This window comes from Hordeum vulgare, chromosome 4H (assembly GCF_904849725.1).
Source record: "Hordeum vulgare subsp. vulgare chromosome 4H, MorexV3_pseudomolecules_assembly, whole genome shotgun sequence".
Lineage (NCBI taxonomy): Eukaryota > Viridiplantae > Streptophyta > Magnoliopsida > Poales > Poaceae > Hordeum > Hordeum vulgare.
In genome coordinates, this window is record NC_058521.1 from 28,802,790 (window position 1) to 28,818,268 (window position 15,479).

A 15,479-nucleotide genomic window follows, 5' to 3' on the forward strand; every position below is an offset into this window, starting at 1 on the left:
CTAAGGTTTATCAATCCGCAGGAGGCGTAGGATGAAGATGGTCTCTTTCAAACAACGCTGCAACCAAATAATAAAAAGTCTCTTGTGTCCCTAACACACCCAATAGAATGGTAAATTGTATAGGTGCACTAGTTCGGCGAAGAGATGCTGATACAAGTGTAGTAATGATAATTGATATAGTTTGTTGTAATCTGAAAATATAAAACCAGGAAGGTAGCAAGTCACAAAAGTGAGCATAAACGGTATTGCAATGTTCGAAAATCAGGCCTAGGGTTTGTACTTTCGCTAGTACAATCTCTCAACAATGCTAACATAGTTAGCTCATATAACCATCCCTCAATGTGTGATAAAGAATTACCCCAAAGTTCCTATCCACTGGAGAACATAAGAAGAAATTGTTTGTATGGTACGAAACAACCTCAAAGTTATTCTTTTCGATCAACCTTTCCAAGAGTTCGTACTAAGATAGCAAGTTATCCTTTCTGATCGATCTATCAAGAGTTCGTACTAAATAACACCATAACAAATTAAAATTCATAATACTCAATCCAACACAAGGAACTTCAAGGATCAGACCAAGATTTCTATCGGAGAACATTGTATGAAAATGTGCAATCAATACCTATGCCTAGATTACCCCATTGTCACCTCGGGAATCCGCGAGTCGATACCACAACATATAACAAGTGAATCAATTGGATACCCCAATGTCACTACGGGTATCCCCATACAAGACATATATTATGTGCTCTCAAACCTGAATATTCAATCCAACATAACGAGATCTTGAAGTGAAAGATTCAATTTATCACAATAATAGCATGGGACAAACACAATACAATCCAACTATATTAACAAGGTCCATTATCTATCAAGATCATGACATCTCAATAACACGAGAGAGAGAGAGAGAGAGAATAAACACATAGCTATTGTTACAAACCCTCGGTCCCGAGGGTGGACTACTCCCTCCTCATCATGGTGGCTGCCGGGATGATGAAGATGGCCACCGGAGATGATTTCCCATCTCTAGTAGGGTACTAGAACGTCTCCAAATTGGTTTTTCGTGGCTAGAGAGGCCAACGGCAGCAGGAATTATCGTCTAGGGTTATTTCTGGAGGTTTCTTTATTTATAAGATTTTTGGGCATTGGAATCATGCCAAGATGGGCCACGAGGTGCCTACTAGACATTAGCCCACCCTCTAGTACCCACGAGGTGCCCACGAGGTGCCACGAGGTGTCTAGTGGGCACCAGGACCCTCCTCTGGTGGTTCTTCGCTAGAGTATTTTTCTTATCATCCAAAAAATCATCAAAAAGTTACGTACAATTCAGAGAACTTTTATGTCTACACAAAAAACAACACCACGGTAGTTCTGTTGAAAACAACATTAGGCCGGGTTAGTTCTAAATAAATCATATAAAGTGCAGCAAAATTATATAAAAGTATTGTAAACATAGGCAAACATGGCATGAATACTTCATAAATTATTGATATGTTGGATATGTATGAGTGCCTCTTCTAGCAACAACGTAGATCTTAAGATGATTAGGACTCACTTTAGCTTGAATGAACTTCCTCATATGAATGAATTCTTCAACCTTATTCCTAGGAGTTTTATTTTTTAGAATATCCATCCTAGTTCTCTAAGGAATTATAGATGTGTGATTGAGGAGTTGGAAACTAAAGATGACAATACTTGAAATCTATGCTTTATGCCTTGCTAGGGTTGTAAAATGATAGCGCTTGCTGGGAGGCAATCGAATGAATGAAATTTATTTTTCACTTTTGCTTTCTGTTCTTGAGTGTTTGCAAAACTGTGCTACCGTTATGATTGTGTTTTTTCTTTTTTAATTAGTTTTTTTCCAAGTAAAGCCTTTAGGATCATGTGGGGGTGATAGTTGCTTTGATCTTGTTGGAAAACAGAAACATTTGCATGCAGTAGCAGAAACTATAAGAAACATAGAAGCGTGAAAAGTGTCTGAATATTTTATAAAAGATTGATATAAAAATTCCTTACGTTTTCCTATTTTTTCAAAAAATGGAGTTACAGAAGTATGGGTAAAATTTGAATATTTTCAGGTTGTTCTGCTTTTGACACATTCTGTTTTCTTTGCGTTGTGTGCTTATTTTGATAATTCTATGGTTTCTATGGGGGATATAAGCCATGGTAAAGTTATAATACATTAGTTATAATGCAACAACAAAATTTGAATGGGTTTTCAATAGTACCTAAAGTAAAGTTTGGTTTTCTTATACTAACGGATCTCACAAAATTTTTGTTTAGTTCTGTGTGATTGAAGTTTTCAAGTTTTGGGTGAGATCACGATGGATGAAGGAATAAGGAGTGATCAAAGACTAATCTTGGGGATGCCCCATCACACCCCAAGGTAATATCCAAAGAGTACGTATCAACTAAGATTGGGGATTCCTCGGAAGGCATCCCCTCTTTCTTCTAACAACCATCAGTAATTTTACTTGGAGCTATATTTTTATTCGTCACATATCATGAGTTTTTCTTGGAGCATCTTGTATCATATGAGTCTTTGCTTGCTTTGCAGGATAGTTTGTCATAATAAACCTTGTCGTACACACCCATTAGAGAGAGCCAAATTATGCTATGATTTATTGGAATCGCTCTCTATGCTTCACTTGAATTTTTTAGACCCATGGAATTTCTGTAGTGCTTCACTTATATCTTTTTGCGCACGACGGTACTGTTATTTTGAAGAAATTTTCTCCCATGCTTCACTTAGATTATTTTGAGATTTACTAGAAATTTTTAAGAAATCCTCTCTTGCTTCACTTATATTATTTTGAGAGTTGAAAGTTTTAAAGAAACTTGTGCTCTCGTTCTTCACTAATATTTGTTTGAGAGCTTGTTATTTGCAATCGCAATTTTTTTAATGAAATTAGTACCGAAGTTATAGAAATCTAGGGGAGATATAATAAAAACTTCCATGATGATCATTGGATGTTAAACTTGATTCTTTGCAATAGTTTTGCGATATGAAGATAGTGATATGCGAGTTATGTTGATGAGTAATTATGCTTTAGTAAGAATATTCGTTTTAAGGTTTGTGATTCCCTATGCATGCACATGAAGTAAATAATTATGCTATGAAATTGCATCCTACTTGTGTTGCCTTATTCGGTGTTAGTTATGGTTAATTTCTCTTATGATGGTTTTCGTTCCTTGCTTGGGCGCTTCTCAATCTATTTGCTAGCCTTCACTTGTACTAAGCGGGAATACTGCTTGTCCATCCAAATCATAAACCAAAAGTTGTGCCAAATGAGTCCACCATGCCTACCTATATGCGGTATTTCAACTCCGTTCTAAGTAAATTTGCAAGTGCCAACTCTAATGTTCAAAATAAATTTATGTTTTGTGTGCCCGTACCGCTCAAGAAGCGGCAGGGAGTGGCCGATATCTTCCATGTTAAATAGGTTATTCTCAAGATGAGTGTTTATTCACTTGTCATTGCATGAGAGTATGGCCGTAATAGGGATGCCCGGTCCCAAAATGCAAATAAAATTTATTTTATGTTGTCAAACAATAAGTTCCTTGGAAAGTGTTGATATGGACTGTACCGGTGGATGCGGCTAGCCGTGGAATGTGAAAGAACAATGGAAAATGGAATGAACTTTATTTTCAGTTTAGGAACCACTTATGATTTGTTTTGGATGAAAGATATTGGGAACTATTAGTCATTTTCGTTGACAGGATAATCATACCACCCAAAATATTTTATCTCTAATTTTTTCATTTTGAGCTCTCGCACCTCAAATCCTTGCTTCCCTCTGCGAAGGGCCTATCTATTTGCTTTATGCGAACTTTTATTTTTGAATTTGAGTCTCCATCTTATCTTATAAATCCCCAACTAAGTAACACTATTATCATACTTGAGCATTTGATGTATCTAATATTTGGGTGTTTTGCATGAATGGATCAATGATGGAGCAGGATGGGCAAGGGATAGCGTTCTTCAGCATTGATATTTTAAAATACTTGGTTGCTTGTTGATATGCTTGAGTATTTAAGTTTTCATGTCAAATTATAGACTATTGATTTGAATCATCTACAAGTCCATATGTCCATGCTAAAAAGAAAGGAATATGATGAACATGTTAGGGAGCATTCCACATAAAAAATTATATTTTATCATTTACCTACTCGAGGACGAGGAGGAATTAAGATTGGGGATGCTGATATGTCTACAATCTGGCTATATTATCATTCTTGGATGTTTTATAATCATTTTATAGCAACTTTATATCATTTTTTGGGATTAACCTATTGACATAGTGCCTAGTGCCAGTTGCTATTTTTTGCTCTTTTTTCATTCGCAGAAAATCAATACCAGATGAAATCCAAATGCCATGAAACATTTAGGAGATTTTTTGGACCAGAAGGAAACTTGAAGGACAAGGATTCCAACCAGGGGAGGTCAAGGCGACCCACTCTGCACCAGGGCACGGACTGGGCCCCTAGCGTGCCTGGTGGGTAGTGGGGGCCTCGGGCTCCTCCTCCACTGCCTCTGAGCTGTATAAATACCACAATATTACAGAAACCCTAGAAGAGAAGATGAAAAATCATTTCAGCCGCCGCAAGTTTGAGAAGCCATGAAATCCAATCTATACCCCGTTCCGGAGAGGAACACGGTCACGGAGGGGTTCATCATCCTCATTGGTTCTCCTCCGATGATGTGTGAGTGGTTCATATCAGACCTATGGGTTTGTAGGCTGTAGCTAGATGGCTTTCTCTCTCTTCTCAATACAATGATCTCTTGTAGATCAATTTGATGTAACTCTATCTTTTGAAGTGTGTTTGTTGGGATCTGATTAATTATGAGTTTATGATCAGATCTATGAAATTATATCCATTCTTAATTATTATAGCCTCGTATTTATTATCCAATATTTGGGTTTTGTTTGGTCAACTTGATATTTTTATCTTGCAATGGGAAGAGGTGCTTTGTGCTGGGTTCGATCTTGCGGTGCTCAATCTTAGTGACAGAAAGAGACATGGCACACATGTATCGTTGCTATTAAGAATAAAAATATGGGGTCTATTTCTACATGAATAGATCTTGTCTACATCATGTCATCGTTCTTAAAGTGTACAAATTAGCTAAAAAAGAATAAGATATTTTTTTTCATATACGTACCTTTCCACGGTTGGCGCAGATGTAGAACTCTTGCTCTGGATTCCATTTTGTGTGTGACATATGCTTATCAATAGGGGTCGACAGTGACAAATCAACATAGGGCCGGTATCTTCGACGCTGGTGGTGTAGGTGCCAAATTAAATGGAAGTTGCGCTGCAACGACGGGATGATTCGCCGGACAAGGCCAAGTGCATTGTCCGTGGTGGCGAGCTCATCACGTAGCCAACAGAGCAAGATGGGAGCTCGACTAGGGTGGTGGAGTCCCAAAATTTTGACATGCTCTATCTACATGGGTCCATATCTAAGAGGAGCCAAGTAGTTAGGAAGAATAATTGAAAGTGAATGTATTTGGAGAAACAAAGGGACTACCAACACTAGCATTTATAGGCAAAACTTAGTGCTGGTGTTCACGAACAGTGAACGCATGCACTACATAATATAGTTGTGACGTGGCAGCATATCCAATGCGAGCAGTATATTCGGACTGGTCAGATCAGCAGGGCCCACATTTTGGTGGTGTTCCACTTTAAATCTATGCCAACATTACGTGTACAAAGGTGGCATACCAATTTGTCCAACGCCATCGCTATTAGAAAAAAATAGTGCCGCCAATATTAGTTGGGCTAGCTATTTCTCTACTAGTGTGATCAAGTCTTATTAACAAACCGTTTCTTATTGACATGAAACTAAAGACTCTTTGTATAACACTAGGTTACCTCAATAGGGATTTGCATCTCTCCAACAATAATATGGTGAAAAAATAGGAACTTTAGCATCCAGTGTAGAATTTCTTAGATTTTATTGGACTGTCTTTATGATGTGAAATTTCTAGACATTATTTATGTACAAATTTTGCAGTATTTCCTAATTTTTTAGAATTTTTAAAGTTACAAAAGTAAGATTTCTTTATGGATCATTACACAATGTTCGTTTTTAGACAAATTCTATTTTTGCTTGCATAATTTGCTTGTTTTGATGATTCCATGGATTGTATCAGGGGGCATAATACATGGAGAAGTTTGAATACAATACCTTATTCAATAATAAGATATGAATCAATTTAGAACAATAACTGAAGTGTTTTATATGTTTATTATACTAACGGATCTTACGAAGTTTCTGAGGAGTTCTTTGTGATGAATTTTTCAAGTTTTGAGTGCTATCACTATGGTTGAAGGAATAAGGATCTGCAAGAGCCTAAGATTGGGGATTCCCAAGGTACCCCAAGGTAATATTCTAAGAAGGCATCCCGTCTTTCGTCTCAATCCATCGGTATGTCACTTGGAGCTATATTTTTATTCATCACATGATATGAGTTTTGCTTGGAGCGTCATTTGATTTAGTTTGCTTTTTGTTTTTAGTTTCACATAATCATTGTTTGATGGACAGACCTATTTTAGGGAGACACACTATCACCATGATTTCTCAAAATACTCTATGGGCTCCACGAATATCTTTTGAGCTTAGAAGTTGCTCTAGTACTTCACTTATATCTTGTAGAGCACGACGACATATAGATTTTATAAAAATAATTGCACTCTTGTTCTTCACTTATATTTGTTTGAGAGTTAATAAAGAGCGATGGTAATTTGCATGGGTTATAATAATAGTCCAAAAATAATAAGTATTCAATGAGTGCATAATCAAAACCACATGTAGCACATAAGAAAGAAATCATGGTTGATGATATTAATGTGGTAATGTGAAAGAGCATGAGTGCATCATCATTGGTTAATAAGAATATCGTGAATTAGATATTGTTAACATGTCATTCATACAAATATTTTTATGGCATGGTGATAATGTGTGAGCATACATATTCCTCGTTGAAATCCTAGTGATGTTTAGGTCCGAGGTGCGCGATGGTTAACTCCTACCAACCTGCTCCCTAGGGGCATGCAAGTAGTGCCTTGCTTCAGGAGAGCTAAACAAATCTTGCAAAAAGTATGTGAGTATTTTATGACTAATGTGAATCCATGGATATACACACTCTCACGTCTACATATTTGCTAGCCTCTTCTGTATCGTGCATTGCCCATTCTCACCTCAAGGGTCGGTGCAACTTTCACTGATGCATCCAAGCCCCCTGACATGATATGCTCTGTTGCACATAAGCCTCATTATATCTTCCTAAAAACGGCTACCATACATACCTATCATGGCATTTCCATAGCCATTCCAATATATATTGCCATGCAATTTCTACCGTCACATCATATGACTAGTAATTCCATTGTCATATTGCTTTCATGATCGTAAGATAGCTAGCATGACATTTCCATGGTTGTCTTTTTTGATATCTTTGCTATGCTAGATCATTGCAAATCCTGGTACACTGCCAAAGGCATTCGTATAGAGTCATATCACCCTATCAGTTTTTCATATTGAGTTGTAAGTAAATAAAAATGGGATGATCATCATTATATAGGGCATTGTCCGAGGAAAGGATGATGGAGACAATGATTCTCCACAAGTCAGAATGAGACTCCAGACGAAATTTTTTCAGAAAAATAGAAAAAAAGAAACAAAGAAAAAAATGAGAGAAATCAAAGAAGGGACAATGCTACTATCTCTTATGCCACACTTGTGCCTCAAAGTGGCACCATGTTCTTCATATATAGAGTCTCTTGTTTTGTCACTTCCATATGATAGTGGGAATATTTCATTATAGAACTTTGATTGTATATTCCATTGACGGGCTTCCTCAAATGCCCGAGGTCTTCATGAGAAAGCAAATTAGATGCACACCAACTTAGCTTTAGTTGAGCTTTCATACACTTATAGATCTAGTGCATCCTTTGCATGGAAATCCCTACTCCTTGCATTGATATCTATTAATGGACATCTTCATAGCCCGTTGATGTGCCTAGATGATGCGATACTTTCTTCTCCACATTCACCACTTTGAAACCTATCACCTTATTGTATTCCACCTTTATGTTATATTCATGTTTCACGCTCATATATTGCACGAGTAATAAAAAGCTGAAGCACGTTAAAAAGTACGATCCAATTGCCTGACTTGACACTGTGTTGCTTGAAATTTGTATTTATGTGGTGAGGAAGGAGCCATGCTATGATAATATGATAAAATGAAGAGGGGTGAACATTGTTTAAGGATCGTATGCTTTGAAACGTGATGATTATGTTGCTTATGTTTATAAATATTACTATGTTGATGTTTATTAATTCATCGTGTCTCAACGATCAAACCTACAAATGATTACATGTTGGGTAGTAGGTCACATCAAAAATTCTATTTTTATCATTTACCTACTCGAGGACGAGAATGAATTAAGCTTGGGGATGCTGATAGGTCTCCAACGTATCTATGATTTTTTATTGTTCCATGCTATTATATTATCATTCATGGATAATTTTTGGTTTTTTATTTACCAATTAATATTATTTTTGAGTGCTAATCTATCAGCCGAGTACCGAGTGCAAGTTGATGTTTTCTGTATGTATTTGGCTTTTCAGCTTTACAGTACCAAACGACTAATTAACTCAGTGCCCAGTGCGAGTTGCTGTTTTTTATGTTTTCGGCTTTTCAGGTTTACAATACCAAACTAATTCCAATTGCCCCTAAACTTTAATGTGATTTTTTGGACCAAAAGAAGACTTGGAAGCTTCGGGAGGAGGCCGGAGGCTCCACGAGGGAGGCACGAGACAACAGGGCATGTAGTGTTGCCACATGCTCCCCTCGGGCGTCCCCCGGTGCCCTCTCTCGCTTATAAATTTTCATTAATCCCAAAAACCCTAGAGGGCTTCCTGAAACACTTTTTCCTCCATCGCAAGTCTCCGTTCTATCGCATGCCCATCTGGAGCCCTCTTCCAGTTCCCTGCCAGAAGGGGGGTCGATCACTGAGGGCCTCTACATCAACGTTGCTTCTCCCATGGTGATGTGTGAGTAGTTCCCCATGGACCTACGGGTCCGTAGTTCGTACCTAGGTATCTCTCTCTCTCTCTCTATCTTCAATACAATGATCATCACATCTTTACTTTGAACTATCCGATGTAATTCTTTTATGCTGTGCATTTTTTGAGATCTGATGAATTGTGGGTTTCTGTTTAGATTACTCATGAAAAATATTCGAGTCTTCTCTGAAATCTATTATGATTCTTATGTGCATGATCATCATAGCTTCGTAAATCTCTCTAATTTATTGATTTGCTTTGGCCGAGTAGATTGAACTTTCTTCAGTGAGAGGGGTGCATTGTAGTTCGTTTAGTCTTATGGGTTTCTATATCCAAGTGATAGAAGGGGACAAGATATGTCTTTGTATTGTTGCCACTAAGGATAAAACGATGGGTTAGTTCATATTAATTGAATTATCTTTGTCAACATCATGATTTTGTTCTCCAAGCATTACTCTGTTTTACTTAATATTCTAGATGCATATTGGATAGCGTTCGATGGGTGGAGTAATAGTAATAGGTGCAGGCAGGAGTCGGCCTATTTGCTTATGGACGTGATGTATATATATACATGATCATTGCCGTGAATATGACATAACTATGGGTTTTTTATCAATAGCCCAATAGTAATTTGTTTACCCACTGTATTCTTACTTTCATGCGAGATGCCACTAGGGAAAACTATGCCCCTCGGGTCTATTCACTTATAAGTTTAAAAACACTACAATAGCTTGCTGCCATTTTTATATTTTCTATTTATTTTGTAATTTACAATTATATACTACCATCCAGACTACTCACAAGCTTGCAAATAGCGAGTCCAAGGGGATTGACAACCCTCTTGCCCGTATTGGGTGCAAGTGTTTGCTCTTTTTTGTGTAGTCGTTGAAGACGGGGGTTGGTTGTTACTCCTATTGGTTCAATAAACCTTGGTTCTCTATTGAGTAAAATACTTACCTATATTGTGTTGCATCACTCGTTCCTCTCCACAGAAAACCCAACACATATTACGAGTATCAGTCATTACTCTAACAACATGATCATTCATGTTCTTATTTATTTCAGCAAGCAAATCATGTTGTGACTTAGAAACTAGGACTAGTTGAGTATGATCTGCAGAAGTATATTTACCTAGACCTTTAACATCATTAGCAATTCTAAGCATCAAGTCACTCAAGCGATCTATCATCATAGCATTGTGGTGTAATTGATTCTTGACATAATTATTAAAATGCTCTTGCTTAACAATGTAATTTAAAATTTATCCATGCATTGACTAGGAGTCCTGGTATATGCTATATCACTTTCATCAAATCTACAAAGAGAATTTATCTCTTGTACCTGTGTCGGGATATCAAGTCCATGTAGTTCTCCAATAGGTGGTAAATTCTTGAAATCTTCAGATTTAATATTTTTCTTTCATAGTCCTCTTGGCTTCTTGCCTATCATGTGGACCGATGAATAGAATACCTCTCTTCTTTTGAATAGGTTTTGATGGTGGTTTAGGAAGTGTCCAATCATTAACATTCTTAAAAATATTGTTCAATAGTTCTTCAGCCTGTCCAATAATTTTTTTTTAAAACACAACCAACACAACTATCTAGTTAGTCCCGAAATCATAGGTTAGTCCATTACAGAAGATATGAGGTATTTCATTTTTCTTAAGAGGATGATCAGGCCAACCTTTAAGCATCTCGAGAAGCCTCCCCCAAGCTTGAGGGGCATTCTCTTCTTCAAGTTGCATAAACTTAAATATTCCTGTAAAGTATCTTGTTTCCTATGAGCAGGAAAATATTTTTCAGTAAAGTATCCTAAGGGCTACGCACACAACGAGGAGCAAGAGAAAGAAAAAAAATTCTTAGCATCACCTTTTAGTGGAAAAGGTAAATGCTTAAGTATGTAGAAGTAGTGAATCTTTTCCTCATTACCAAAGAAGGTGGCAATATCATGCAATTTATTAATGTGTGCCACAACTGTTTCAGTTTCATAACCATGGAAAGGATCCGATTATACTATAGTGTTTAACTCAAGATCAATAGAGAATTCATAATCCTTATCAGCAACATATATAGGATAAGTAGTAAATTTAGTATCATGTTTGATTTTGTCCATCATAGATTTTTCTTTTAGTTTGCATAGCAGTTTCTTCAAATTATCTCTATCATTACAAGCAAGAAAGTATCTAGCTAACTCCCCATCCATAACATAACCATCAGGTACCTTAGGCATATCATATCTATTAGGAGAGCTCGGCATAGTAGGTGAATCAAAGTGTTCATAAATTTCAGCACTGTCAAGTTCGCTAGCTTTAGCAATATGAGCATCAAGTAATTCTTTCAATGGCACAGTCTCAGTTTCATCAAGCAAAGTAATAGCATCATGAGTAATAACATATGGAGGTGTCATCAGCTAATTCAAAACAGTAAGTGAATCAAATGCAAAGCTAGATGGCAGTTCCTTACCTACCCTCATCTTAGAGGGTATGCTATTTGTCGTGGTTTTGTCATGGCAGATGTCCTCGTGAAAGGACTTAAAGATGGAGCCATCCCACCTTGGTGGCGACTCGAAGGGGGTGAGCGAAAGCGAGACTCAGATTTACCCAGGTTCGGCCCCTCGTGAGGAGGTAAAAGCCTACGTCCTGCTTTGTGTGGATTAATGGTGGTTTCGATTACAAGGAGGGCGTAACTCGCCTGACCTAGCTCTCGATTCTCTCTAACCCGCCTGACCTCTCCTGGGACTTGCCTTTATATACAGGTCGAGGCCCTAGGGCTTACAAAGTCCTGCCATTCTACTCTTCGTAGCTTTCCTTATCTCTAAGTCGCCGTGTTCTCCACGATGAGGAGCTTCCTTGATATTCCATCCTCCGCACGATCTTCTGAACCGCCCTTCAGCTCTTGGGCCACGGGACGCGCAGAGAATGGTGAGTCGCCCCTTTGGTGACCCGGCCCATTAAGGGCGGGTTACCCATAGGTAATATCCCCAACATTAGGCCCCAGATTGTCCTGAATTAATTCATGTCAATAAACTCCTATCTATTCGGGCGACTCTCCTCATTTCCGACCTTCGACGAATGTTAAGTCGCCATCTATCATACTTGATCTGAGTCGCCATGTAATACTTGAACGGCGTCACCTCGTCCCCTTAATTCCAGGGTTCTTAACACTGTAACCGTCAACGGATCTATTGTTCATAATTGCTTATCCCGAAAATCTAGGTGCCATCATCGTCATCTCTGACTTGTTGCCTCAATTTCCGCCTCGATAGCCTCGATTTCCGTTCTTGCCCTTTAAATAACAAGGGAAATGGGGGGGGAATTAACCCCGTCACCAACCTCCATCTCGTCTTCGTCTTCCCCGTGCACTTCGTCTCCGAGCGCCAGCACCCCGGCGTCGTCTCCAAGCACCAGCGCCCAGACGTCGTCTCCGGCTCTCGGAGCTTCTCCTTCGACCGCGACCTTCCGGGCGCCAAGAAGCACGAAGCACCGAGCATCCGCCCTCGGCGGAAATCTCCTGTTCACAGGTACACACCTTCCCCCACTTAGGGTTAGGCCAAGAACACCATGACCGTAGCCTCTTGCGAGCTAGCTTCATAATGCGATGAACACCCTTAACTTCTTTAGATCCGTCCCATGCTCTCGTGATTGACCTTAATTAGTGGTAGGCTTCGGCCATTTAATCATGTCCTTTCGCCAGTTTAAACCTACATACTGCTGATCAACACTGTAGCTGCGTTATGTGCATAGTTCATCACCATTATTTCAGGCAATATCTTTCTATTTCAATCCGTCCGTAGATTCATAGTTTACTGCCCGTGTGTACAAGCATGTTTGTTCACCTGTTGAGAATATCTCTAAGGAAGAGAAGATTTCCGAGAGTCGTCGTTTGGCTTCAGTCTTCATAGAGACTTAGTTTCATTACTATAGCCATGATGCCTTCTCTTCCAGTCCGAAGGGCGAGTTAGAACACCTTTGAAGATATACCCGAAGATCGCCCAAATAATGGGCTACGATGCACGTCAACCTTTTGGCAGGTTATCAAATCTTTTGTGAACACCGTAGGCCCATACCGGCGGGTTAGAACATATCCTAGTCTTTTACTGAGTCGCCTTGTTCCCCCTTTTTTTGTAGTCATGGCCATTATGAAGTGTGACTGGTTACCAACCAAAGTCAATGATGCCACACTTGAGAAATTTGTTAAGGCGGGTCTCCTTGACAGCAAGGAAACCATCAGTTGGAGAACCGCCCCGGGTGAGTGCTACGGTAACAAAAGTCCTTCCTTGGCGCTAGGAATTCTTCTTGCTACTTCTCTTGTTTGCGTCGATTTTTCCCCTGAAGAGGAAAGGGTGATGCAGCACAGGAGCAGTAAGTATTTCCCTCAGTTTGAGAACCAAGGAATCGATCCAGAAGGAGGGTCTCGTTAAGTCTAGAGTACCTGCGCAAACACAAACAAGCTTGCACCAAACGCTTCAAAGGGGTTGTCAATCCCTTCAAGATTGTTTGCAAAGTGAGATCTGAAGGCGGAAAGTGCAACGAAGTAAAAAGTGTAAGGCTGAAAATATGGTGTGGAGTAGACCCGGGGGCCATAGTGTTCACTAGAAGCTTCTCTCAAAATAGAAAATATCACGGTGGGTGAACAAATTACTGTCGAGCAATGGATAGAACCGCGCAAAGTCATGACGATATCTAAGGCAATGATCATACATATAGGCATCACGTCCGAGACAAGTAGACCGATACTTTCTGCATCTACTACTATTACTCCACACATCGACCGCTATCCAGCATGCATCTAGTGTATTGAGTTCATGACGAACAGAGTAATGCCTTAAGCAGGATGACATGATGTAGAGGGATAATCTCAAAGCAATGATGAAAACCCCATCTTTTTACCCTTGATGGCAACAACACGATGCATGCCTCGCTACCCCTTCTGTCACTTGGTAAGGTCACCGCACGGTATGAACCCAAAACCAAGCACTTCTCCCATTGCAAGAATCATAGATCTAGTTGGCCAAACAAAACCCGCAACTAGAAGAGAATTACAAGGATATGAAATCATGCATAAGAGAGATCGGAAGAAACTCAAATAAGATTAATAGATAATCTAATCATAAATCCACAATTCATCGGATCTTGAAAAACACACCGCAAAAGAAGATTACATCGGATAGATCTCCATGAAGATCATGGAGAACTTTGTATTGAAGATCCAAGAGAGAGAAGAAGCCATCTAGCTACTAGCTATGGACCCGTAGGTCGATGGTGAACTACTCACGCATCATCGAAGAGGTCATGGTGTTGATGAAGAAGCCCTCTGTGTCTGAATCCCCCCTCCGGCTTGGCACCAGAAGGTGCCCCAGATGGGATCTTGCGGAGACAGAAGCTTGCGGCGGCGGAAAAGTACTTTCGATGATCTCTAGATTTTTTTGGGATTTTTAGGGAATATATAGGCGCAACCCCTAGGGAAGAGGGCGCCCAGGGGGCCCACAAGACTGTGGGCCGCGGCCTCCCCCTGGACGCGGGGTGGGGGCTTGTGGGGCCCCTGAGGCCCCCCTGCCTTGGCTCTCAAGCTTCCCAATCTTCCGTTACAGAAAAAATCTTTTCGGGGATTTTCTTCCGTTTGGACTCTGTTTCAAAATCTCCTCCGAAAGGGGTCAAAAACATGGAAAAAACAGGAACTGGCACTTGGCACTGAGTTAATAAGTTATTTCCAAAAAATATATAAAAGGCATGCAAAACATCCAAAGTTTGACAAGATAATAGCATGAAACCATCAAAAATTATGGATACGTTGGAGACGTATCAAGCATCCCCAAGCTTAACTCCTGCTCGTCCTTGAGTAGGGAAGTGATAAAGAATGAATTTTTGATGTGGAATGCTACCTAGCATAGTTGTCCTTTGCAACTTCTTTCACGTCACATGAATGTTCAGATCCGTAAGATTCGAAACAATAGTTTGCTATTGACATGAAAACAGTAATACTCCAAGCAAACTAGCAAGGTAATCATGAACTTTCAAAATAACAAGGCCAATGAAAGTTATCCCTACAAAATCATATAGTCTGGCTATGCTCCATCATCCTCACACAACTAATGTAAATCATGCACAACCCCGGAATTGGCCAAATAATTGTTTTCGCACTCTTACTTTCTCAAACCCTTTATAACTATCACGCAATACATGAGCACGAGCCATGGATATAGCACTATAGGTGCAATAGAGTGTGGTGGTGGTTGTGAGACAAAAAGGAGGAGATGGTCGCATTGACTCGGCGTATCAAAAGGCTATGGAGATGCCCATTAATAGATATCAATGTGAATGAGTAGGGATTACCATACAAAGGATGCACTAGAGCTATAAGTATGTGAAAGCTCAAAAGTAGAGCTAGTGGGTGTG